Raw genomic sequence first — 9608 nt, forward strand, 5'->3', positions numbered from 1 at the left:
ACATTCCTTTGTGAGACTGGCAAAACCCAGAAAGCATGAGAACATCCAGTCCTTGTAAAAATTAGGGAAAAAGACATTCTTGCTTATTGCTGGTAGAAGCGTGACCTACGATAACCTTTTTTTTTTTTGGAAAATAATGAGGTATTCTCAAAATTCTACTCAGCAATGGGGCGCCTGGGTGGCTCCATCCGTTAAGCATCGACTTCTGCTCAGGTCATGATCTCATGGTTTGTGGGTTCGAGCCCCACATTGGGCTCTGTGCTGTCAGCTTGGAGCCTGCTTCGATTCTGTGCCTCCCTCTCTCTCTGCCCTTTCCCCGCTCGTACTCTCTCTGTCTCTCAAAAATAAATAAAACATTAAAAAAAATTTTTAAATTCTACTCAGCAGCAAAAAAGGAGGAACTACTGATATGAACACGATGGACGAATCTCAAAAGCACTGTGAGTGCCAAGTAAAAAAAGCTAGACATAAGTGTCCATGCATTGATGATGTCATTTATATGGAATCCCAGGAAACTGAAACCTATATGGGCAGTGGGAGCAGGGCTCTTCAGTGAAGGAGCAGAAGGGGCCCTGTGGGGTGATGGAAAGTTTCGTACCTGGATTGTGTCGGTAGTTACCTTGTTGAATACATCTGTCAGAGCTAGCCAGGCACCCCAATGCCTGTTTCAAAGTTAAGAATACAAATATATGTGCTTGTTGATCTTATAAATCCCATTTCAGAAAATCAGGCCAGCAGAAATAAAAGTACGGAAGAATATATATGGAAGAATATATGTAAATGGTGTTTTATTACAGCACTGTTTTTAGAGGCAAAAAACTGGAAATGATAGGAATATTTACCATTAGAAATAGCTGAATACATTAAGGTAGGTCCTTCCTGTAGAATATTATGAACCCATTTATAAAAGAATAAGTTAAATTGGAAGGGCACCTGGCTGGCTCAGTTGGTGAAGCATGCAACTCTTGACCTCGGGGTTGTGGACTCGAGCCCCACATTGGGTGTAGAAATTACTTAAAAATTAAATCTTTTTTTTTTTTTTAATTTTTTTTCAACATTTATTTATTTTTGGGACAGAGAGAGACAGAGCATGAATGGGAGAGGGGCAGAGAGAGAGGGAGACACAGAATTGGAAACAGGCTCCAGGCTCTGAGCCATCAGCCCAGAGCCCGACGCGGGGCTCGAACTCACGGGCCGCGAGATCGTGACCTGGCTGAAGTCGGACGCTTAACCGACTGCGCCACCCAGGCGCCCCAAAATTAAATCTTTAAAAATAAACAGGAACACCTGAGTGGCTCAGTCAGTTAAGCATCTGACTTCAGCTCAGGTCATGATTTCACGGTTTGTGAGTTTGAGCCTCCCGTCGGGCTCTGGGCTGACAGTGCAGACCCTATTTGGGATTCTCTCTCTCTGTCTCTCTCTGTCCTCCCCCCACTTGTGCACATGCTCTCTCTCAAAATAAATAAATAAACTTAAAAAAGGAGAAAAAATAATAAAAGTAAATAAAAGAGTAAGTTAAATTGGTATCTATTGATCTGGAGAAACAGGCATGCCATGATTTAAAAAAAAAAACTGATTTGTCAAGAAATGTGCATAATATCATATTCTGTTAAAAAAAAGAAGTATATATTGTATATATTGTTTATATCTGAAAGATAGAAAAATATGCATTGAGCACTTCAGGCTGTTAGTATTTATTACTTCGGGGGATGAAATTAGAGTAGGGTGTGGAGCAGACATAATTTTTCACAAAATTCTGTATTATTTCCCTTGTAATAAATGAGTATGAATTGCCTTTGTAATTCTTTCAAGTCTTTTTTTTTTTAATTATTTGTTTATTTTTATTTTTGAGAGAGAGAGAGACAGAGTGTGAGCGGCGGTGGGGAGGGGCAGAGAGAGGGGGAGAAACAGAATCGGAAGCAGACCCAGGTTCTGAGCTGTCAGCACGGGGCCTGATGTGCAGCTCAAACCCATGAACCATGAAAGCATGACCTGAGGTGAAGTCAGACCAACTGGGCCACCCAGGTGCCCCTAATTCTTTTAATTCTTAAAGAAAACTTAAGAATGACAAAGGGGCACCGGGGTGGCTCAGTCCATTGGGCGTCTGACTTTGGCTCAGGTCTCGATCTCCCCGTTTGTGTGTTTGAGTCCCGCATCAGGCTCTGTGCTGACTGCTCAGAGGCTGGAGCCTGCTTCGGATTCTGTCTCCCTCTCTCTCTGCCCCTCCCCCGCTCACGCTTTGTCTCTCTCTCTCTCTCTCTCTCTCTCTCTCAAAAATAAACATTAAAAAAAATTTAAAAAAAGAATGACAAAGACTATAAGAAAACTGTAAATATCTTGGAATATATAATAACATAATTAAAACATTAAATTAAATTCATGCTTTGATTACAACTGTAAAAATGAAATATGCATGTGGATAAGGGCTGGTAAGGAGAACTCAAACAGGTTTTTAGAGTTTTTTAGAGTGTAGACATATGCATTCTTTTTTTTAAACCTGTGAATGCTTGTGGGCAATAACCAGAATAGTTTCATTATGTAAAATATGCAAAATATGGACGCAGTGAACCAAGTATAGATAGAAATGCAAAAATTAAAATTGTTTAGTAAAGATGGCAGGCTTGTGAATAAATTTTTTCAATTTCCCCAAACTTTACGTAATATTACACCATCGTAGAATAAAAAGTAACCCCTCCCCTCTAGATAGCTAAGTTCTTCATTTTTGGAATTAATGACGTTAGAACACAAATTTGTACAGTGATACAACTACGGCTTTGTCACAATATGCCCCTATTTGGATAAGGGCTGGACAGGAAAAATGTGGAGATTGTTGAGGGCTTTCCAATTTTTATTGCCTATATTATTACATTGCAAAAAAATACAAATCAAGAATAGAGGAAAAAGACTTAATGTGTGCTTCCCCAAGACCCAGAAGCTCAATCTTATTTTTTGTTTTTAATGTTTATTTCTGAGACAGAGTGTGCACAAGAGCAAGTGGGGGAAGGGCAGAGAGAGAGGGCGACAGAGGATCTGAAGTGGGCTCTGCACTGACAGCAGTGAGCCCAACGTGGGGCTCGAACTCATGAACCATGAGATCATGGCTGAGCTGAAGTCAGAGGCTCAACGGACGTAGCCACCCAGGCACCGCACAATCTTCTTTTTCAAGTTAGAAAAGGTCTTTCTTAAATACAAGCTGATTGGGTCATCCTTGGGACACATTAACTCAAGCTGCTGACCTTTGGAAAGCAAATCAGAGACTATATCCAGAAAGAATTGTAATCAGGCTTGGCCACAGTGAGAGGTATTTAGGACGCAGGCTCATGCTCAGTTACAGCCACAACCCCAGGCCAGAGGTTGTCACTAGGACATGTGACAGCCTGTGTAAGGGACACAGTGGTGAGGATCTGAAACGGCTGGTGAGAGAAAGAGAGAGAGAGAGAGAGGCAGAGGATTCCCTTGTCAGTCTCTGCCAAGTGAGGGGATGTGATTGGCCAGCAAGTGTTTTTGCCATATCTGAACATGGGATGCAAACTGAACTAGTCCAAGCAGGTCACTTTTTCCTGCAACTTAAAACACAAAGTAATCCTACATTTGATATGGTTCAAATTAGCTGGAGCAGAGTGCCCCTTAAGGGGTTGAGAGAGGCTTGGGCCACTTCTCATTTGCTTTTCCAATATGAAGAAATATCAAATCAGGTTTAAAAATTGTGGTATATTTAAATGTCACTTTAACACTTTCAACACAGAAGCATTGCATTTATAATAGTGCTAAAGATAACTACAGAGTTTTGTATGAATGTCTGGAGATACACATATTTCTTTTTTGGAACGTACAGGTATTTTTGAAAGTCAAGACATGGGATAAGTTTGTTTTTAAATAGTATATTAGTTATCTTTTCAAATTATATGTTCAATATTTGTTTCTTCTTTTTAATTTTTTTTCACATGTATTTATTTTTGAGAGACAGAGCGAGACACGGTGTGAGCGGGGTGAGGCAAAGAGAGGGAGGGTGGGGACACAGAATCTGAAGCAGACTCCAAGCTTGGAGAGGTCAGCACAGAGCCCGACTCAGGGCTCGAACTCACGGACAGTGAGATCATGACCTGAGCCGAAGTTGGACACTTACAACTGATCCACCCAGGCGCCCCACAGTATTTTTCTTTAATCTCTAGCCACTTTTTCAGGCACAAAACATCTAAAATTAAAGCAACAGATCCAATTCTTCATTTGAAAAAATACAGTAAATAAACAGGGAAATTTTTACACATATATGAATTATCTATCTATCTATCTATCTATCTATCTATCTATCTATCTATCTACTCATAGTGTACTCCCGGTGTTCTGATTTGATAAAGGAAGACAAATTCAAGGTAATATGGTAAGTGTCTTCTTTAAATCCTGCCAGGGTGTCTCTGACTCATGCACATCCTTATATAGAGATGAGGCTCTTGGAGAATGCGCAACCTGGCCACCTGCCCATGCCAGGCCCTGCTATGAGACAGCAAGAGTTGCAGGGAGTAGACAAACCTATGGCAGGAAATCAAAGGACTCACGTTGGAATTGCAGTTCTGCCATTCCTTGTGTTGACTCTGAACCTAAGTCCTCCACAGCAAGATGGAGACAGTAATAAAACCTTCACAGGCTTGTGGGGAAGAATAACTGAGATAATACATAGGTTGGTGCCTAGCACAGGGCTTTAGCACCAAGGTTGCTTAAATGTTTGCTTCCTTAGACTGCCTCTCCCTGCTGGATGTGAGGATTACATTGGATGATGTATGTGAAAACAAATGTTGGTTATAATTAGAAATGGGTAACAGGGGCCCTGTGTCTTGAATCTATGTCAAGACAGCATATCTGTTTGCATCGTAGATGATAGTGGTGGGGGTCTTTGTGTTGCCTCCCCAACTTCCAGGACAGGGACGTTAGGCCTCAAATGTGATCTATTTTAACTTCCTTCTGAGCCCCTCCCCTTTGGGCAGTTGCCCCATCTAGCAAGCTTCTCAGAAAGGTTCTGGAAATGCTCAAGGCCATGCTTGTAGGCAAGGAATCATGGGTCACAGCTCCTGACATTCAATAAATACTTCAAGGCTGCCTCCAAAGGTCTAGCAGGGCACCTGCGTGCTTCCTTGGACCTTAGCTCCCATTGTCTCCAATCTCTTCTTACACGCTAGCCACTCTGGCACCTCTTTGTGTCCCTAAAATACGTTGAGTTTTAGTCAAGGTGTATTCCTGCCTCCTTCCTTCGCCCTTGTTTCCTCTTCCCAGAACATTCTTCCTCAGATCTCCACATGGCCAGCTTCCTCTCATCATTGAGGTCTCCGAGCAGCTACCCCTCCAAGGAAGGGCTCTCCTGACCTCCTTAGCTAAAGCAGCCGTCCCTCAACCTCTACTCACTTTTTACCCTATTATACTGTTTTACTTTCTTCTTAGCACTTACCATCACCTGAGATGGTCTCATGTGCGTATGTACTTGTTATTTGATACCTCCCAGAGGCAAGAGCACATCTGTCTTGTCCATACTGAATCCCCGGCACTCCCACACGCAAGAAATGCTTGTTACACGAATGAATGAGTGAAAGGCTCTACGATATCTTCATAGCAGAATGATAGCTTCCTCCTGGGCGAGCCATGGCAGTATATTTACTCCTGTATGCAGTGCTAATTTCAGTCGTGCTAGATTGGTACATTGGTGGACTCCAACGAAACACAGCATCCAATATCCATGCTCTTTTGTAGTCCCTCACATATCAACTCCAGGCATGGTCATGTGACTTGCTTTCTCCAATAGGATTTTAGCAAGTGTGATGTAAGCAGAGGCTTGATAAGTCCTTCGATGCTTGTTTGTCCTCTTGTGACACTGTCTCCAGGTCCTGAGTTACCTTGTAAAGAGTTACCTTAATGAAGAGACCACATGGAGACAGATGAGACCAGCCAGCCCCCACGATTCCAGCCGTTCCTGTTGAAGTGCTGGAAATGTGAGTGAAGAAGTCCCCTGGGACATTCCTCCCCAGCACATACCAGGTAGGGCCACCTAGCTGAATCCAGCCCAGATAGCAGAACCCTGAGAAATAACAAATCATTATTTTTTATAAGTTTGGCATGGCTTGTGACACAGCAACAGGTAGCTGAAACACCAGTGTCTCTCTCATTACAAGTGGTTGTGTATGCGTCTACACCCTTCCTCTACTAGACTGTGAGCCCGAGGCAAAGGGATGCAATATAATTATCTTTGTTTTTCCCACTTTGCCGGGCATCTTGCACAAGTTAAGTCAATCCAAGAGTCTTCATTCAGAGATTTGTTGAGCCCCTCTACACGCTAGTCTCTGTGCCACCTGCGTGCAGACAGTTGTGTATGTGTGTATGTGTGTGTGCCAATGATGCAGAAGGTGCACAAAGAGGTAGTGAAGATTCATTTCCCAAACACTTCACACGGCTGTTCCCTGAGGTCAACTCCCAGCACAGCAGCCCAAGTGAAGGAGGCTGAACACCAGTGTCCATAGAGGCCAAAGAAAGGTCTGTGGGGGCCCAGAGAGGGCATGGCTAACTCTGCCACCGGAGACTTGGGGGAAGACTCTACCCACCTAGGGAGCAGCTTTCAAGCTGAGCATCAGTGTTCAGGCTGCTGTCTTAAAGCAGGGAAGTTGGCAAGGTGATTGTAGTCCCTTGCTCATATGATCTTCAAGGCCATCAAGGGTAATAGGGTCATTTTACAGCTCATGAAGCACTGACATCAAGCCACTCTCTCCTCTCTCTCTGACTCCTGAGGTTTGGGGGCCACATCTTCCCCTCCCTAGGCCCCCGGTAGACACACACCCATCCTATCTTCCCCGTTTCCACAGCACTGGTTATTCTTTGAGAGAGAGAGGGAGAGGGAGAGAGAGAATGGGGCGGGTCTACCTAACCCTGAAGCCATTCATGTCTTTAAAACCCAAACCAAATCAAGCCAAGCCAAGCCAAGCCAAGCCAAGCCAAACCAGGGGGCACCTGGGTGGCTCAGTCAGTTAAGCATCCAACTTTAGCTCAGGTTGTGATTTCATAGTTTGTGAGTTCAAGCCCCGCATCAGGTTCTGTGTTGTCAGCACAGAGCCCACTTCGGATCCTCTGTTCCCCTCTCTCTTTGCCCTTCCCCTGGTCATTCTCTCTCTTTCTCTCTCTCTCAAAATAAATAAATAAACTTAAGAAAAAAATTAAAAAAACAAAACAAAAACCACCAAACCAAATCCTACTCTATACTGCCTCCAAACCTAAGTCTAAATATTTCTTTTTCCTCTTTTTTTTTGCCCTCTTGGATGCAATTAAATAAATTCAAAGTGATGACACAATTCAACTCAAGGAGATTAGAAATGATTGGTTGGGGCACCTGGGTGGCTCAGTCGGTTAAGAAATGATGATTGGGTTGAAAAAAAAAATTAAAAAAAAAAAAGGGGCGCCTGGGTGGCGCAGTCGGTTAAGCGTCCGGCTTCAGTCAGGTCACGATCTCGTCCGTGAGTTCGAGCCCCGCGTCAGGCTCTGGGCTGATGGCTCGGAGCCTGGAGCCTGTTTCCGACTCTGTGTCTCCCTCTCTCTCTGCCCCTCCCCCGTTCATGCTCTGTCTCTCTCTGTCCCAAAAATAAATAAAAACGTTGAAAAAAAAAATTTTAAAAAGAAATGATGATTGGTTATCTGAGAGTAAAAAAATAATTAACTTTACAGTTATAAATAAATATGTAAAAAAAAATTTGAAGGAGAGGAAGTAGGGATTATTTTGCTGCTAAAATTTGTATTACAAAAAGGTCAAATATACAGAAGAGTTAAAAGATCCAACAATTAATACGTTGCCATATTCAGGGGCGCCTGGGTGGCTCAGTCTTTTGAGCATCTGACTTCAGCTCAGGTTGTGATCTCATGGTTTGTGAGTTCGAGCCCCACGTGGGGGCTCTGTGCTGACAGCTCGGGAGCCGGGAGCCTACTCCAGATTCTGTGTCTCCCTCTCTCTCTGCCCCTCCCCCCGCTCATATTCTGTCTCTCTCAAAAATAAAACAAACATTAAAAAAAATAAGTTGCATATTCACTGTGTGTGTGCACACGTGTACATGTGTTTTCCTCAAAGATTTGGAGGTAAGTCCGATTCTTCTACATAAGCACCAAACCATTGTCGCACCTGAGAAAATTAACTATAATTAGCCAGAAGCTTCGAACAAAGGGCTTGGAGGAAGGAGATAAGGTTTTTATCTCCACGTCTTATCCTATCCGAGAGCACAGGAAAGTCGGCCAGCGTGCTGAGCCAAATGTGGGGGATGTGCACGAGAGGGCTTTCTGATCCTGAGACCTGGACAAACGTGTGAAGTTGGCATCATTCAAGGGTTTGTTTCAAACCATTTGCGGGAGCTCCTTGGCCTCTGGATTCTGAGCCTGTGTAATCAGCTGCCTGTGTTAGCAAGCCCCAGGCCGAGCTCACCTATCGGCAGCGTGAGAGTGACAGGAACCAACAGAAGCGAGTAAGTCTTTGAGAGGAGAAACAAAACCTGTAGCCACGAGTCATCTTTGCAGCCGTGAGAGAGAACAAGAAAGACAGAAGAGATTCAGTGCAAACAATTTCTGCTGTGCGTGAACCCAGGTCTTCACTGGGGAGACCCGGGTCAGGCAATTTGACTGAGGAAGGAAATTCCTTACTGGGTTAAATTAATAAAGAAGGTGCTGGGGCGCCTGAGTGGCCCAGTCAGTTGAGCGTCTGACTTCAGCTCAGGTCACGATCTCGTGGTCTGTGAGTTCCAGCCCGGCATCGTGCTCTGTGCTGACAGCTCAGAGCCTGGAGCCTGTTTCAGATTCTGTGTCTCCCTCTCTCTCTGACCCTTCCCTATTCATGCTCTGTCTCTCTCTGTCTCAAAAATAAATAAACGTTAAGAAAAAAAAATTAAAAAGAAGGTGTTGAACTAATACCTCACTCTTCCCACCTCTGTCAGCTCTGGCTACAGGGGATACTTCCTGACTTGGAAGGTTTTTGGAAAAACTTTGTGTGCATTGATGATGGGATAAAGCCTGCAGTCCTGCCTCCTTTCTCCCACTCCAATTGCTCCCTCTCTACCCCCCCACAGACTATTTTTCTTCACCTGAGTCCCTAAATGTCCTCATCCGTATAATGGAGCAGTGATATCTCCTTGCAGGGCAGTTCTCAGGCAGGCTACGTAGGTGGACATGTCTGGCAGTGTCATAATACAACAGGCCCTAAGTAAGCGGTGTCTGAATCATCTCCTGGAAAGCCCCCACCCTTGTGAAAACTACATTTCCCAAGCTCCCTTATCAGTAAGCTCATGGCTGGGTTCAGCCAATAGGAGATGCAAGTGGGAAATTAACAGATGGGAGGAAGGGAGAAGCCAGGGTATATCTCCCTACCTCCCACTGCTTGGGGGTGGGATAGGAGCTGATTCTTCCTCTATAGTTCTGGCTCCCTACAGGATAGCCCCTCCCTCTGTGGTCCCAGCGTCCCCCAGATGTCCCCACCCATCAGTTCCCACAGATGACCCCAGCCTTTGGGCTCTGGTATCACCTCTAGTCCTAGGGGCAGGAGAGGCTTCCTGTTGTTGTTGCCGATTTCCGGGTTCCCTCATTGTCTCCTGCCTAGCTTC

Source organism: Felis catus, chromosome A2 (assembly GCF_018350175.1).
Source record: "Felis catus isolate Fca126 chromosome A2, F.catus_Fca126_mat1.0, whole genome shotgun sequence".
NCBI classification, from domain to species: Eukaryota; Metazoa; Chordata; class Mammalia; order Carnivora; family Felidae; genus Felis; species Felis catus.